Consider the following 17752-nt stretch of genomic DNA (forward strand, 5'->3'; position numbering starts at 1 on the left):
ACGTCGGTAAGGATTAACCACGTGCCTGACTCGTGATATTTACGTTGGACCATATCCACAAGTCACGGCTCTCACCCGTGATACTCGTGTTTAGCCCGATTCGTTTATCACGAGTCTCACACGATGTTGCAGATGAAGGGGTTATCGAATGCAGAGAATATAGAAAAATTACGTTTGTTAACTACTTACCCTGCTATTTAAGTTCCGATGGTGCTTGCTATAGTGAACAGCAAGGTTTGTTACAAGCAGACTCATCTGAACAGGATGATGAATTACACGCAACTGAAACAGGAAGAAGTCGGTAAAAATTAACCACGAACCTGACTCGTGATGTTCACGTTGAACCCTATTCACAAACCACGTCTCTCACCCGGCATACTCGTGTTTGACCCGACTTCCTCACCACGAGTCTCACACGATACTGTAGACAAGGAAGTTAACAAATGCAAGAAATACGAGAAGATTAAAATTATTAACAAACCCCTTGCTGTACAATTTGTCGACTCAAGGCCAGAGTGATCCTTATCTCCCCCATTAACACTTTAATGGTCGCACGTTTACGTAGTCAAACGACGCCAGGGGCTGGCAATATTTTTGAGGAATTAATTTAAAAAAACTCTACTTAAAATTCACGAAATAATACAACGTGTGCGAACATACGCATAAAACAAAGAGCAATAACAATTTAACAACAAATTTAATATTTTTCGTTTGTGTGATAATTATTAATTATTAATCGGCGGGAGCATCACACACATGTTGTGCGAGCGGTCATTAACACTAGAACTACCGATCTTTAATGAGTAACCTAACTATAACGTGCTCAGATTATAGTAATTTCAGCGGTACGATGAACATGAGTGAATACATTGATTACAGTTCTTTCTTAACACTAGGTTTACGGACGCTATCTGTATACCTATTTCTACATATTTGACACCTGTCAAATTGACAAGTAAAGGAAACCACGTGTCCTTTTTATAACGATTAGTTTAATTTAAAAAGAATTACAATATTAACAGTCTGAATATAAGTTAACCGAATCTGTTACCATCGTATAATTGGAGCAACCCATCCGTCAAATAGACGGGTTCCGTAAATCTAGAGTTAACACGAGTTGATACCAATTTTCTTCTTAAAGCAGGTGTACGTGTTCGGTGATTGCAGAAAGGAAAATTCTGAGACCAATCATTTTCACTGAATTGGTAGTCCTAGTGTTAAAGTGTTAAACTACTTTTTACTACATCTGACGCGATCTTCGTTTCTTCAGTCTGACTTCTCGATGTTCACGTTTGATCCAGCCTCGTAATCTCGACTCAAACTCTTCAAAGTACGCCAAAAGAATATACGGACCGATCTTCATTCCACCAGTCTGACTCGCAATGTTCACGTTTGATCCAGGCTCGTAATCGCGGGTCGGATTCGTGGAAGTAGCTGAAAGGGTTGAACGCATCTTAAAAGGGCAAATCGGTAGAGAGATCTGCGGGCAAACCACGAGAAGCAAAGCAGCGTACGTGGAATTTGAAAAATCACGGCTGCCGTTATCTCTGAGCGAGAGTACCCGAGAGATGTAGAGCGGGAAAAGGCCCTGCGTCTTGGCGCCCTCGTCTATCGCGATTCAGGGTGGTTCATTGTTACCGGCGCTGTAACCTCCTGGCAGCCAACTTTTCTCCGTTTGCCACGGTGCCAGTAAACTTCGCCCGAGATAAGTTTCTGACCGAAAGTGGACGTTACGTGTCTGCCGACGATAAATACTTGTTCGTCGTTGACTGCGAGGCAGCCGAGTCGAATGCTGCAACTTGACCGGGCCACCGCGACGCATCCCTGCAAACGCGCCTTTATGGCCCAACGGGGTGAAGATGGACCGGCGAACGACGGGTTCGAAGACGAAGAGGGACTGTAAAAGGGCGTGCTTCGCGATTCCGAATGAGAAAAATACGCGGAAAAGCTGGGAAAGTTGGAATATCGAGCGAAACGACCGGATTAATTTTGAGTACACTAGTTTGCATATACGCGGCGCGCTGAGAGACGGATAAAAAATAAAAGGGAGATAAACGCGACAATACGACGTAGATCAGCTGAAACCTGGAGAGCTCGGGGCCACGAATATTACCTGTTAAATTAACAAATACGCGAGATGGAAGTAACGGCCTCGATAAACCGTGCGACCTCGGTATTGGAAATCGTGTAAATCCGAGGTGAAACGAGGCTGGGTGCGGTCAAAGCGGCTGTACAAAATTGAAAATCAAAAGGTAAACGTTACTTTCATTATGCACCATTGGCGACTTCCGTAATGGACTATAAAAATTTCCCGCGATCGCGTATCGCGCGAGATAACCCTGTGTATCGATACGCTCTTACCGTATGCATATTCAATGGATGCAAATTACGCAGCGACGTATTCGTGGCGAAATAAACGGCCATTACGCGATTACGAAGCCGCGGAACGGGGTCTGCTCGACTTTTGCCGGATTTTTCGAAATTCGCGCCGACCTGCTCGTGGAGTACGCGAGGCCTCGCGAGCTGCGGGGTGGTGCGTTGCCGCATAAATCGGCGAATGAATGCTCTAAGAGAGAGCAGGCTCCGGTAATGCTCGCATTCAGCGCGGGCGCACGGGCTATCCGTTTAAAAAATTTTTTTAATTAAGTCCGAGCCACCTTTTCAACCGCGTCTCTACATTTTCCATCCGGCTAGAGCGCGCGAATGCTCGCCCGTGGACCACCTCATTTACTTACAATTACCTACTTAAAGTCCGCGAGGAGCCCAGCAGCGGTTGTTGCCGCCGAGGCATTCACTGGCCGTGCTTCGTATTTTTCTTCCAACGAATCCCCGCCGAGTTTTGAAAGGAAAATTGCGTGCACGGCCGCCAGAATCATGCTTCGCCGAGGCGCAGCTTTCCTAAATCGCGCTCCTCGAATAGTCTCGACTTTCCTCGGCTAAACATCGTCGTACTCGTCGCAGTAGTCGTAGTCGTCGTAGTAGTCGTCGCCAGCCACGATTCGCGATTCGTCTTGCTCCGAGGACGACGAGAACGACACTCTTCCTCGAGTTTCGTCGCGGAAACTCAGCGCGCGCTTTGTTTTTCGGAGAAAAGGCCGGGTCGTTTGTATCTATACAAGCCCTAATGTACCCCTTCGTACGTTGGTTCTCGCGCCGAGGGACAGGGTCGTACGTGAGAGAGACGCGTAACTCCTTACTGACTATGCGGAACACGTACATCGAAGGTAGAGGGGTGTATATTTATCCGTCTGGCGCACGATTGAAGGCGAGATGGCCTGGAAGGCACGGAAGCGTTCGCGAAACTCCGATCGGTCTGCTGCACGAACGCGGAAAGGGAACGGGTGGAAGAATGGCAGCTGATCGACCGGTTGGAAAGTTAGCGCGAAGTTTTAGCGCGAGAATGGCGGAAAAAAGGGACGAAAGTCGGTTGGGCCGAGGTTCGACAAAGGCTGCAATTGCCTCGAAACAGATTCCCGTGGTTCTTCGCGGCAACCCCTTGCCGGTCACCGCGATATTTCCCCGGCCTCGTCGCCTCGTCGACGTTCCGTCGAGTGCAATTTCGTAACTGGAACGCACCCTCTGCGTGAATTTAGATGAGAATTCGCGCCTCCGCTGTTCAAAGCTCCGACACCGTGCCTGTATTTACCGTGTACATCGGGAATTTACGGGAATCTACGGGAATACACGAGGAAGTCCGGCTCGTCGAACTCGAGGACTCCAGCTTGCTGCTACGTGTACCTTGCCGAAGAAAGGCGAAAAAAAGACGTCTCAGGCGACGTCTGACGATGGAAAAAGAAGAGGAAGAAAAGATTCTCGAGGCTCTTAGGATATTCCGCGTCGAACAATGATCGTCCGCTCGGACTGTCGGTGACACGCGGCTTCATTATCGTCGTTACCGTTAATCCCGACGAAACTTTTTATTCCATCGAGCAGATGCCTCGTAACCGGCCAACCCTCCTCGTCTCGATCGTTCTTCCCTCCGCTATATCCCGCTTTCTTCCCCACTCACCCTCCTCTCGCGTAATCGTCTTTGCCTTGTAATTAAGTTCTTCACGGTCCTCTGCGCGTTACCCGCCCGATGAAAAGAACCGACGATGGCTAACAATCGGGGACAACCGTAGCGCGATTTCCGCGTCAAAGCTCAACCTGCGCCATATTTTCATGCGCTTCATTCGCTTTCCTTTCCTTTTTCTCTTTCCTTTTTCTCCTTTCCCGACGTTTTCCCTGTATTTCGCGCGGATCGACGGTATCGCGAGGGTAGCCGCAAAATTATCGAGTGATTCGCATCCGACTACGCCTTTTCATCGCGCGGATCCACTCCAGGCTTTGACGATCGTCGCGATCATCGAGCACTGGCAATTTCATCGCGGGCTCCATTAGCCTTCCCAGATTTCTGTTTTCGCTAAACTTTCCAGCGGGAATCGAGCGTTTACGTCGTTTCAAGTCGAAACGTAACGGGGCGGAAAGGGGGTGGAACAGGGTTGGGAGAAAAATCCACTTACCGCAGTGGCAGGCTGGCGGACTCGTAAAATCGTTGAACGCGATAACGGGGCAACAAAGAAACGAGTATCGTCGAATTAAAATATAAATCCGCTACAGTTCCGCGTTTTTCCCCGGCCGTATTGTCGGCCGGGTCAAGAGCCGCAATTTTTCTGGCGTTCGCGCCAGCAAATTACGCTTTCCGGGAAGCTGGGTCACGAGGAAAATACTTGGCTGCGCGTTCTAAAATTTCGAAGGGACGCCGGGTAACCACCCCCTAATCTTTCCTTCCTTCCGCATTCCGCGTCTCCGCGCCGCCCCTCGCCCCTCGCCCCTCCTCCTCCCCCGGGTCCCACGCGATAAATTTTTCTCGCGCGTGTTGCGGAATAAACAAACGCGCTAACGCGCTCGCGGAAAGCTGTAAGAAGCGTGCGAAAGAGGGAAGACTGTCTCTGTCGCGAGATTTACCACCGTCCGATTTTATTACCGTGTTCGGCTTTGTTTCCTTTCCGAATCAACCACGAGGTACCAGTTTCAACTCGACGAGCCTCTGTTCTCGACATCTAGAAACACTCGCGGGGATCAGTCAGTCTATATCCAAATCCCAACACGGTAGAATTAAATATGCAGCTTTCAGATCACAGAACTCTTCGGCGAGGTGCGCTACTTTAATTTTCCCAAATATTCTCGCAAGTTGGGCTGCAGTAGTACAAAAGTACTCGGATATTTTTAATCCCTCGGACAATTATATCGCTCTCTCGGTCAGTTAATTTTTTCACGCAAGCGGAATTCATTTTATTATTAACATTTGCAGTAGTTTAACATTTTTTCCTTATTATGTCGTATACAGCTACCTTCCTTCTACTTCATAATTTTACAATTTCGCTATACCACTTGCCTGCGTTATGCCATTTAATTACCAATTCCCAGTATTCGCTTCCGACATTTTGACAAACATTTTTTAATACAAACTTCGCAATTTTGCTAATGTTGTTCTGGCTAATGCAAGCTGTAATGTCAACTGAATCCATCGATTTTTATTCCTTTTTCATACTGAAATAATGTTTCCTCACGAAAGTTCGCGCCGTTCGAAAAATCGATTTTTCGAAACGTGTTTTGCAAACATAGAACGTCTATCGTTGTTAACCCTTTCGTAGAACAAAGCGACGTGTGAAAGATGGAATTACGATCGTGCAGTCTTTAGCATTCGGTGTTTCGACGCAAATCTTCCGAAGAAAAACAGGAAAGGAAAAGCTGACCATCGCAATAGAGCTTGCAATTCTTCGCGAAGAGAGCTAAGAGGAACGGTAGCACTTGTCTTAATTTTTTACTCAATTTTTGTGACCGGTGACGGCAGCGAAAGGCTTAACGACATGGAGTAATTTTGCAATTTTTAATGCAACTCTGCGTTTGTGCAATTCTTAAACGATTTATCCGTCAGTGGCTCACTGTGCATACCGCTTTTACCAATTGCTATCACTGCAGGCGCAACTCGAATAAAGCGAATGAAGAATACAAAGCATCCTTGCTAACATTCCCCACCCCTGCTCGCCGGTTTCATCCCTGTTCTCTATTCGATCGCGAAGCAGAACGCGGTCCGCTCGTGCGCGTACGCGCGAACGTCGCGCGAGAAAGTTGCTACGCTGTCGTTCGTCGGGTATGCTGCGAGCGTGCCTCTAAATTGAAGTCGTTACAACGCCTGGACTGAAAAAAATCTCGCCAGCGAGGGGTGAAAAGCCGGCCGCGTTGGAGCAAGAAGCGTGCCAACAGGGTGCGGAGCGGGAAGAGGACGGAAATGGTCGGGTAGACGCAAAAAAGGCGTCGAAAGGTGCGCGTGCTCTCGAGACGCGGGCAAATCTTTTGACCGAGCTTCCTTTTCCCGAGGAGAGCTTTAACGCAATTTCTTCTTGCGCGAGTATTTTCACCGTGTTTCCCCCGCTTTCCACCCCCGTCCCGCCGGCTTGAACGAGCACACGCGTCTGCGTCGACGCTAAGAAGCTGTGCGTCGCCGACTTTGTCCTCGCGCGGCTCGTTTGCCCGCGAATTAAACGGAACAACCGAGCGAAGGATTGGAGAGAGGTCGGAGGTCGAAGGTCGAGGAGGAAGAAGGGAAAGATAAGAAAGAAAATGAGGAAGAAAATGACACTCGGCAGAGTGTCGTTTCTCCGATTGAAAAGACCCCTTTGATGCAAAGGCGGCACGTTTCTCCGCCCTTCTTTCCCTCGCATCCACTAATTAAGCAGGTAAACACGCGTTGGCACCCGGCGTCTGCCGCGGAATATTATTTAAAGCTTCCATTCAACCCGAGATTACAGCGCGCGTGCGGTATTAAGGATGAAACGGCTTTAGAAATAACGACAAAGCGGATCGCCTTCTTCTCACGGCCAAACGTGGAAACTCCTGACCTCCGGAGAACACGTGGCAACCATACCTTTACGATGAGTCGAGAGCCGAGACTAAAGGATAGGTTCACCCCTGCTTTCTGCGATCTCGATGTCGTTAACTGGGATCATCGGTGACCGGCTATCCGTTGGAACCAACGATGCGATACAGGCTTAGATATCTAGAGACACTCGCCTGAATTCTCCAGGACGTTCCCTGCGGACCTTCGCTACTGGTGAGACACCATTGATACGTTTAAATATCGCGAAATACTTATATCGAATCAACCGAACAGGAATAACTTTAAAAATTTGACTCACCAGAGAGATATACAGATCACGTAGGGTTGAACTCCTAGAGCCTCCATTTTGGACATCTGGAGACACTTGCCTGGATTTTCCCTGAGGCTAAACTCCTTAGCTTTGCAGGACCTTCCCGTTTGCTTAGTCCAGTCTCGGAATCCACGCTGAACAGTTAACGTCCCATTGTTAGGTCGCATCCGTTCAGTTATTACCTGCAAAAATACACTTGTATGAAGTATACGAAGAATCGAAATTCTTCTTACCACTAATATCGATATTCAAACGAACGATAAAGACTCGTGGTCATGACAGTGATGGTAAATAGTGATCGAACTCGGCAAAGAATGGATCGGATCGACGTAATCGGAATATTCTTGAACCGGTCAGAGCCATCGACGCGGAGGGTGTATTTCCCCTAATCCAAATGTCATTAAAGCGGATTACTCCAGCAAATTAATATGCAAATTAATGCACACTCGGCTTTTATATAACCGGATATATATGTATCGGCGGTCACTAACGCCGACGCTACCACCGACTCTAACCCTCTCCCGCCCCGGCGTCGCAAGCCGTGCGGAATAAACACACGCGTGTGTGTGTGCACCGCGCGTGGCATATACGCGTACACACGCGAGGAGACACGCGGCGGAGGGTGAGTGGAGTCTCTTGAAACGCATTTAGCCGCGGGTGACGCGACCGTCCGTAGACCACAATGCCGCGAACACCACGCGGAAAGATTAAATGATAAATTTCCAAAGCAACCGGCGACCACTCGACCGCCACTTATCCGTCCACTTTGTACGCGACCCCCTTTTGTTTACCCCTCCAGGCATCGTGAAAACCGGCCACTCCGCTTCTTTCACCCGCGGTCTCGTTATTTGGATACAAAGCTCGAGCACGTTTGTCTCCTGCGACCGCTTCCACGCCGGCGAATGTATAATTAATTCGCGTAATTAGCCAAAAACGATCATGGCCGAGGGTTAAGTCGATGAACAACGCCGCCGACCAACTCGCTGATCTTCTACATTTCGCGAACGCAAACTTGTCAGCGTTTCTGTTGTATCAAGGCAGCTGAGGTTTGTCCTGGTGGATGCTGTTGGAAAGATAGGATTAGTTGTAGACAAAAATCAGTCTAGGTGATAAGATACGAGTAAATAGTTTAGGAGATAAAAATTCCTAGATGCAGGAATAGGTGTACCAGGTTTTCTATGATACCATTCCAAATGTTCTATCTCCTGCGACTACTTCCACGCCGGCAAATGTATAATTAATTCGCGTAATTAGCCAAAAACGATCATGGCCGAGGGTTAAATCGATGAACAACACCGTCGACCAACTCGCTGATCTCCTACACCTCGTGCACGCAAACTTATCAGCGTTTCTGTTGTATGAAGGCAGCTGAGGTTTGTCCTGGTGGATGCTGTTGGAAAGATAGGATTAGTTGCAGACAGAAATCAATCTAGGAGATAAGATACGAGTAAATAGTTTAGGAGATAAAAATTCCTAGATGCAGGAATAGGTGTACCAGGTCTTCTATGATATCATTCCAAATTTTCTGTCTCCAAGGAAGAGGTTTGTGAGGTCTATAGTTGTCTTCTGTTGCGGTTCGTGGTGATGGGCTGGTGTTCCTCTGATGCTGGCCTGATAGTATTCCTGTAGTCGTCGTTGCTATTGATAGGGTAGCAGGTAGAAGGACGACAAGGAAAAGGAAGGGATGCGTTTCGTCCCGGGCCAGCTAGTGAACTCATCAGTAAGGCTTTCTTCTAGCAGGTCCTGGCTTCACCGAGGACTTGCGAGAAAGTCCTCGAACCTCCTTCAAGTGGCAATCCATTGGCGAGGGTGAGAACTTGGTGGTTACACTAGAACTATTAGAATATTTACATAAACATTCGATATGAATTGAGGGTTTAGGCGAACGCGTCACGTACCCTCTTGACAGTCTCTCAGCAGTCTTACAAGAGGAGTGCAAATCCTTCGGGTGATTGATTTATTTAAAACTTTAAAGGTTTGTAGATTTAGTCATTCAGTTCATATGTACCATTACAAGGGCAACTAGTTTTTGAGATTTTTACGATTAAAATTTTATTATTTCCTTAATTACAGCTTTATTTCGAATATTTATCAAGTGCTGTTGTGACCTAATGCCGATATCCGAAAATTCCCGGATATTGCACTTGATAAATATTCGAAATAAATCTGTAATTAAGGCAATAATAAAACTCTTATCATAAATATCTCGGAAACTATTGAGTAGTTGCCCTTATAATGATATATTTTCTTAAACTAGATGACTAGATCTACAAACCTACAAAGTTTCAAACTTAACTAAATGTATAATCCGAAGATCTTGCACTCTCCTTGTTAGAGGAGTCGATCAGTCTCTCAAGAGAAGCACTAAAAGAATTCCTTCCTTCCTTGAGAAATAGAAGACTTCAACAGAGAATATATATATGTCTGTGATTATGAAAGTGGACTAAGTCACTTATATTTATTTCTGAAATATTAAAAGCTTCGGGCTTTAAATACCTCATAAATTATAAAATTAATTGCGATTCGATTCTTCACTGTTTTGTACGAAATAAATATATTTCATAGTAATATAAATGAATGCAACACGAAATAAATATTAAAATCGTTTCTCTTAAGTCGATGACTTAGACCACTTTCATAATTATAGACTCATATATATCGTAGTTATCTTACCATTAAAACCCATAATACCAATAGATATAGTCCCTCCTCTCAACACATCGTACTCGATACTGATCACTTGTGTGTGCAATAAAGAGCAGTTTCGTTTTGTACACACTTTATCGCACTGGTACTTGCGGTTTGGAATGTGAAGTGTATGCATATTGACTGAGTTCTGTCTAAGTTCTGGTTTGCTTCTGTATGACTTCTCGTGTGTTGTCTTCGACTTCTGATTTACTTCTGATGTGGTGTCTTCGCCTTCTGTTTCACATCTTCCGACGTGTTCTGAGTGACTTCTACCTTACGTCTGTCTTGTCTCGCTGTGCTTCTGTTCCGGTGTCTCCTCGCGTTCATTTTGATTGGACGTGGAGGGACCTTTGGTTGAGGAGTGAGAAATTGTCAAACGAGTATCCTTTCGGTATTGGTTTTATCGTCTATATCGTGATTTATGAGTAGATGTGTCGCTTTGGTGGGTCAGATACACGTTCGTCCAATTTGTTGGGTCTGATCGTAGGTTATGGTATTATATGCAGTCTGTGTCTTTGTGTGAATTATTCCTTAACCCATTTGCATCATGGGTCTACTTAAGGTGCCGTGTTCAGGCATCAGCTACGTTTAACTGACGACTAGCCCGTATCACCACGCGCGTATCAGCACCTACTCATAATGGCAGTTATCTTAAGGTGCCGTGTTCAGGCATCAGCTACGTTTAACTGACGACTAGCCCGTATCACCGCGCGCGTATCAGCACCTACTCATAATGGCAGTTAAAAGGATTTTCACAACGAAAGTAAAACTTTTTAAGAATATAATGAACCGATGTAAATGAGATGCTCGCAAAAGGGATCAAACGTGATCTGCGGCATAGGAAGAATATTCAGCAACTGGTAATGGAAAAAGTCAGCTCGCGGATTATTCCGCGTTCGGTGATACGCGACTGTCGTGGCTCGCGGAATATTCCGCGCTCGGTGATAGACGACTGTCGTGGCTCGCGGATTATTCCGCGCTCGGTGATAGACGACTGTCGTAGCTCGCGGAATATTCCGCGGTTGGATGCGAATGGGTTAATCCGCTAGAAGGACGGTGAGGACCGTCTAGCCTTCGTTATTGCCGTCGCAATAATTTCATAGTCCTCCTGTCCTCCTCGGCGTTTCGATACAGTTCCGATAAAGCGATCAAGGCTCGATCGACAAAGACACCTCGCCCCGAAGGAAATTACGATCCTAAGTACGCGCCCCCTTCACCGGAAGCATATTTTTCCTCCCCGTTCATGCGTGAATCTATCTTCGTTAGGGACTGATCTCACGGGACACGAGCGCAGGCCTAGGCATTTCGCGACAGGGTGAAGCGTCGTTGAGATTCATTCGCAGTCAAGACCGGCGATTCTTCACGGAATCGCGAATTCCGCACGAGGTATCGGACCCGCGATGGTCGACCTACATCCTGCAACCGCAAGAATTTTTTCTTCCCCGGAAACGGCTCTTTCACCCCCGGGATTCGAGAGATACGTTGATTAAAAGGGGCAGAAAATGCGGTGGTACGCCCGGCTCGTACGATTTCGCGGCTCGTACCGGGCGGTCGATGCTGTTTTACTGGAGTCGGAGGAGCAGAGCGAATTCCTCTTCGTAAGAAACGATAAAGGAAAGGATGCGGTACGAGTGCGCTGAAAAACGCGCGGAAATTAGAATAATTTTACTTGATTCTTCCGCGGAATTACACTCATTTCAGTTTTTGACGACACACCACGGCTTCGCGACGAAATCTCTGCACATCGATATGCTTCTTTTCGTGAAATCGACAAGGTTCGAAGCGATGACGTTCTCCCGTGGATAAATGGTAGATGGTAACATATGGTGATGCGTAAAAAGCGTCCTAAAATTGAATATGAATGTGCAAAGAACGGAAGAAAAAGCCGATAGCATTGGGCTGAACGTTCATCTTTTAGGGCCACAAAACAAAGGTTTAGACATTTGAAAAATCTGAAAAAAGAAAAGAAATTAAAATCTGAAAAGAAAAAAAATTAGATCTGAAAGAAAAAATGATTAGTAAATTGTTTAAGCGGATGAGTGCAATAGCTACGCGTAATCTGACTACCAACTGCAATGAAGCTAACATATCTACGAAACAAAAACACACAATTGTGTTATAAAAATTTCGAAAAATTGACAAAGTTCAGAAGGAACTTTGAAAAGCTACAATAGACATGAAATATCTTAAACGTAGTGCGTAGCTCTCTGCTTGGTATCGTTTTCCAAAAATTATTTTTTGGAAAACGATACCAATTACCAGGTCTCACCACGTGGAGGTGGCTACGCATCGAGACCCGGACATGCGCCCTAGTGGCGCAACCTACTGGTGTTATCTGTATCAAAGGTAGCCTAGCCTAACTTGGAGCGAAAGAAGTTAAAGCGAAGCTACTGACACTTTGTTATATTTCGTGTCTTACAAAAGGGAGTTCGCGATTATTCGAAAGACCGACTAGCCTACGCGACGTACCCCGTGCACAAGAGCAACTTCGTGCCTCGGCACCCTCCCGATCGGGCCTAACCACCCTGCCACCGCCGACCTCGCCGTGGCTTACTCGATGACCTAAGGCAGCCAACGAACCAGTGAAACACCCAGAGTCAATCCGAGGGTCCTATGCGAGGCCTAACAGTCGGAATCACGCGCATGCTCCATACCCCGGCTCTATGCAAACATAACCACATAGCCACCAAGTGCTAGAGGGGCAGGCAGGCACGCTCTTGCAATGATTCCGACTGCAGGGCCCATCCCCCGGTCGTGTGCACGGATTGGCACCCAGGACGACTAAGGTCGACGGACCCTCGTGTTGCCCCAGATGCCTCACCAGAGTTACCTTTGTACAGATAACGCGCACATGAAACTTAGCTTAGGTATCTATCTTATAACCACGTATAACTACTTAGGTTTAAACGCACGCAACGATGTTTCGAAAAACCTGAAAAGCTGAAACAGAACAGATTAGTAATTGATTGGCAAAACATAATCAAAATGAAACAAATATAAACCATAAATATCAAATAAATGAAATGAATAATCCAACGATGAGACATAAAGGACCCAACGATGAGACGTTCGAATATTATACGAAATATTCGAATCGTGAAATAAAAATAAAATCTGAGAGAAGAAAGATTATTAAAACCTGAAAGGAAACGGATTAGTAAGAGGAAACTACAAAAGTAGTCTAAATACAACGATCAACCCAACGATGACATAAACAACCCAACGATGAGATATTCGAATATTGTACGAAATATTCGAATTGTCAAGATAAATAGAAACAAAAAAATAAAATCTGAAAGAAGAAAAAATAATTAAATCCTGAAAAGAAAAGAAAATTAGTCCTGAAAGAAAGAAAAAATTAGCCCTAAAAGAAAAAATTATTAGTAAATTGTTTAACGGGGTGGGATGTGGGTGGGGGTAGCCAACCCCCACCTCACTTCGACCCCCCACCCCTTCGCGCACCAAAAAATTTAGACGCGTCACTTCCGAAGCCGAACCGACAAATGACTCGCGCACCGACGCGTCGCCCTTTATATAGCCGTCGATCGGCCGAACCCCCCCCCCCCCAATCGGAAATTTTTAAACTTCCACGATTTTATTAATTATTAATTTTCCGCTCTTATAGCCTATAATTTATGAACGTTTTCACTTCTACTATAAATATACGTTGCGAACAATTTATCAGTAACAATATTAATTTGTTATTAACAATCAGTGTAATAATTTATAAACTTTTAGTAACTTGTAGATATATTTTAACACAAGTATACGTCACAAGTTCAACTAATAGCCGGAAATTTATCAATTTTTTCATTTTTATCATAAATTTACGTTGTGAACAATTTGTTATTAACAACGAGTGTAATAATTTTCAAATTTTTGTTCAAATTATCAGTACATTTTAACGTAAGTACCTGATAAGTTGAATTAATAGTCAGTGATTTATCAATTTTTTCACTTTTATTATAAATTTACGTTGCGAATATTAATTTGTTATTAATAATAAACTCGATGATTTATAAACACGTTTTATAAATTATAACTACATTTCCACTTCCACAGTATACGAATGTGAAAGCACTTCTAGTTTCTGCGCTAGTTTGGCTAAAACGAAGTATTACAAGAAAAGTGAAAACGTAGAAAAATTCATTCTCATCTCGAAAGTTAGATGGGAGTTTAGCAACGTTATATTTATGTCCAAGTATACATAATTTATAAAAAATCATTATTATTTATACCTATAAAACCCACCACTTTATGTATCACCCTTGACATCCTACCTCTAGACTAACCGGTTACCGAATGGTTTAGAAAAAGGATGCAACATAGGACACCCCTAGCTTGCATTTGCCTCTGATCTCGTTCGTTTATCATCGGGGGTGAAATTTGCAAATTTTCAGCGCACCGAGCGAGAGCCTGTATGCATTAGCCGTGGCTCGTATTTACGTTCGCTCGGATAAACCACGAGTTTCGATTGTAAGTTATGTACGTGGAACGAAGAAGCCCGGGGTCCGTCAAACGTAAATATGTTTACCCCTAGTTAGCCGGGTTCGAGGGATTCCGAGTGTAAATATGTACGCCGATGGATGAAGCGTATTTAAGATCCCTTTCTCGTTGTTTCCGTTTAATCATTTCCCGATGAAAGTTGCATCGGCGCGGGCCCTGGAGATAATCCGCGAGAGGGGAAAATTCAGCGGCAAGCTGATAGAGGTAATAAAATTTCGCTTTGAGCGCGTGGCTACAGGAGAAAAACCACGGCGATCAAAGGATAACCGATTTGTGAAAAATTCATCCCGGAAATGGAAAAGCTTTAAATGGATCGCGCGCGGAAAGGCAAGGAACATTTGGCGGAATAGCAAATTTTTCGCAACTTTTTTGGGGGGGCAGCGATGCAAATGGTACGCGGAAACAAGGTTTCCTTGCATTAGAAAGCGGACGAGAGCATACTTCGGTAGCGAGAATATCGTATTACCGTGTTGGGCAACAAGCGAGCAACCCTTCTCGCGGTAGGTGATCCCGAAACGAGATCGCCTCCGAGAGCCTCGAGATTTATGTCCTTCGCGGTCTCTCGTTACTTCCTGCTAAACTTCCCCTGCGCTATCCTGCCCTTTAACCCGATCCTTCTTTCTCCGTCTTTCCTCCGAGGCGAATATTTACGAAAGATGGAAACAACGAGCGTGATAATTTTCTCCGAAGCTACTCTAGTTTACAGAGCAGCAGGCACTGCATCCGCGTTGCACGCACTCGGTATCGTATCGTTTTCGCATTCCTCCCTCTAACGAGAGACTCGGTTAGGTCCATCGCGCGTGGAAAATTGGCCGAGGCACCGCGTTCCCTTGATCCAAAGGTCGTTATCGCGGAAACAACGGCGAACCGAGTGCCAAACGAAGGAAGACCGGTAATAACAGGAAGTGGCACGAGTCGTGTCTCCGATCGATGAGGGGAATAAAAAGGGACGCGTTTCCGCGTCAACTTCGATCGGCAGCGAGTCGGTTTGGGTTAGGTCGATTAAACCGAGAGTCGCTATAGTTGGGCTTACGACGGTTCGGAAAAGGATTTGCCAGATCGGAGAAGTAACGCGGCGGATAATGCCGGAATTAGAAAGAAGCGGGACACGCGCGCGCCAGCTTTACGACATGCACTCTCGGCGGAGAGCAACTGGCAAGTTCCACGGGACGCGGTGCGATTCCGGAGAAAACGTGGAATCCTCCGAAGGCACGGAATCACTTTAGCGAAATAGGTGTACGGAATCGCCTTCACCGGATTACCAGCGAGCTCTTTCCACCGTTTCCCTTCTTCTTTCCCATTCTCCGACCCCTGCGGCGCCGGCTCTCTTCGCCAGCTTCTTCACAGCCGCCTCTTACCGTCGACCGAAAACATTCCGAGCAGAGAGGAACCTTCTGTCGCGCCTTTTACGCCCGTTCGCGCCGCCATGGCTCTGGCTGCCCGTGAACGTTGCTTCACGGAGGCTTGCTTCCGCCGGGGCAGACCAGTTGCACCTCGTGCAAAGGGTCGGCGATGAATCTCGGAGTTAACAACTTTTTCGCCGGCCCGGAAGAGCTTGATCCCGGAGAGCGAATTCGCGTGGAACAGGAAAAAGAAGAAAAAGAAGAAGAAGAAGAAGAAGAAGGAGAGATAGAGAAACGGTGGTGGATGAGGAGCCGATAGGGAACAGGGGGAAAAGGAGGATCTCGCGGAGAACAGGGGCCAGCCACCCTGCGTGGAAGGGGTGAGCGAGCGTTCGGAGAAAGAGGAACGGGTTTCGTGCGGCATCGATCCACGTCCTGCGATCTATTTCGTTGCTCTCGAAGAGATTGCCATTGCGTCTGCATTACTCGAGCTCTCGCTCGTGTTATCAGGGCCTTTGGCCCAGAGGGTATGTACCCTGGCCGTTTGCTCCTCCGCCGAGCGGATTCGTACGTGTACGGGAGGAGCACACGTGTCTGGGTGCAGGTGTGGGTACTCGTGGATGTAGAGTAGGCGCGCGATTGTGTGGATAGAGAGGGGGAGCGAGAGGGAAGGTGGAGCGTGTCTGCGGGTGCATTACGCTGATTGCTGGTCGCGGCCTCCTCTCCGGAGAACATAGAGTCATGAAGGCCGGGAGGAACGAAAAGGTGGAAAGGTGGCCGTGGCAGGCGGGAGGAAGACAGAGTCGGCCGTGAACCGACGAGGAAGAAGAAAAGGGGATAAGGGCCCTTGCCGGTTAAGTAAGTGAACGCTCGTACATTCCCGGAGAGCGCGCGCGGATTTTAATCCTTTAAATGAATGACGCCGGTGACGCTGACTTGCCCTATGATCCCGTTTCTTCTCTTCCTTTCCACGCGAAGGCGGTCTAGTTACTTTCTCTGCCGCGACACCGTTCCTCTTTGTCCGCCGTAGAGGCAAGCTACACCGAGAGATATCGAATCGCGCGTCATCGCCACGAGATTCTCCTCTCACTCGCGGTCGTCGCACTCTTCCTCTTCGTAGAACCCGCGAAAAATCCTCGGGAAAAAGGGACGCGCGAGCGGACAAGACGCTAATACGCGCGTAATTGCGTACGCGTCGCCTCGGCTCGCGACGATAAACGCGAACGCGCCGGCAACTCGTTATTCTTCTTGTCCTGAGGGCGCACCGCCGTGCCGCGCCTTCATCTACGCGCAAATAATCATCGCGAGAGGATTTCCCATTGTATTATTGTGTCTGCCGTTGAATGACAAACTGCACGCTTCCTCGGCAACTGCGTCGCATTCGTTACTAATATAGTCGCGGCACGCAATCCCGGACGTGGCTAACAAAAATTTCCCGACCCGTCTGCGAACGTGCCGGCGTACCCGCTTCGAAATTCGCGTCGAAATTCGCGTCGAAATTCGCGAGCGTTCGCCACGTGCCCTATCGAGAAGAGAGTCGGTGGTAATTACGAGTTGGCAGGAAAGTTTAAGCGTCGGACGAAAACGAGAGTACGTCTCGTCGCCGCGACGATCGACACCCTCGAGGAACGTAACAGCGATCCGCGAGGTGCGTGGATCCGCGTAGACCGAAAAATCGTTGGAAATTACTTACACCGCGAGCGACAACCCAGTAGAGGAGAGCAGAGAAAAGACGAAGAAGAGAGGGGGAGAGAGAGAGAGAGAGGGAGATAGAAAAAAAATTGCAATTCCCCGGAGAAGAGCAAGCTGGCGTTAACTCAAGAAGGATTTTCGTGGCGCGGCTAGTCGGCCAGGGATTACGAAAACTCGTTAACCAGCTAATGGCCTTAAATGACGAACGACGAGATTTTTCTGGGCAATAGGGGAGGATTGGACCGACGTGCGGCGTGATCCAGTTTCACACGGTACACAGATAATGTACAAGAAGCGTAACTGTGGCCTGGATAAGCGGACGGAAGTTAG

Source organism: Eufriesea mexicana, unplaced genomic scaffold (genome assembly GCF_001483705.2).
Source record: "Eufriesea mexicana isolate 0111107269 unplaced genomic scaffold, ASM148370v2 scaffold654, whole genome shotgun sequence".
Lineage (NCBI taxonomy): Eukaryota > Metazoa > Arthropoda > Insecta > Hymenoptera > Apidae > Eufriesea > Eufriesea mexicana.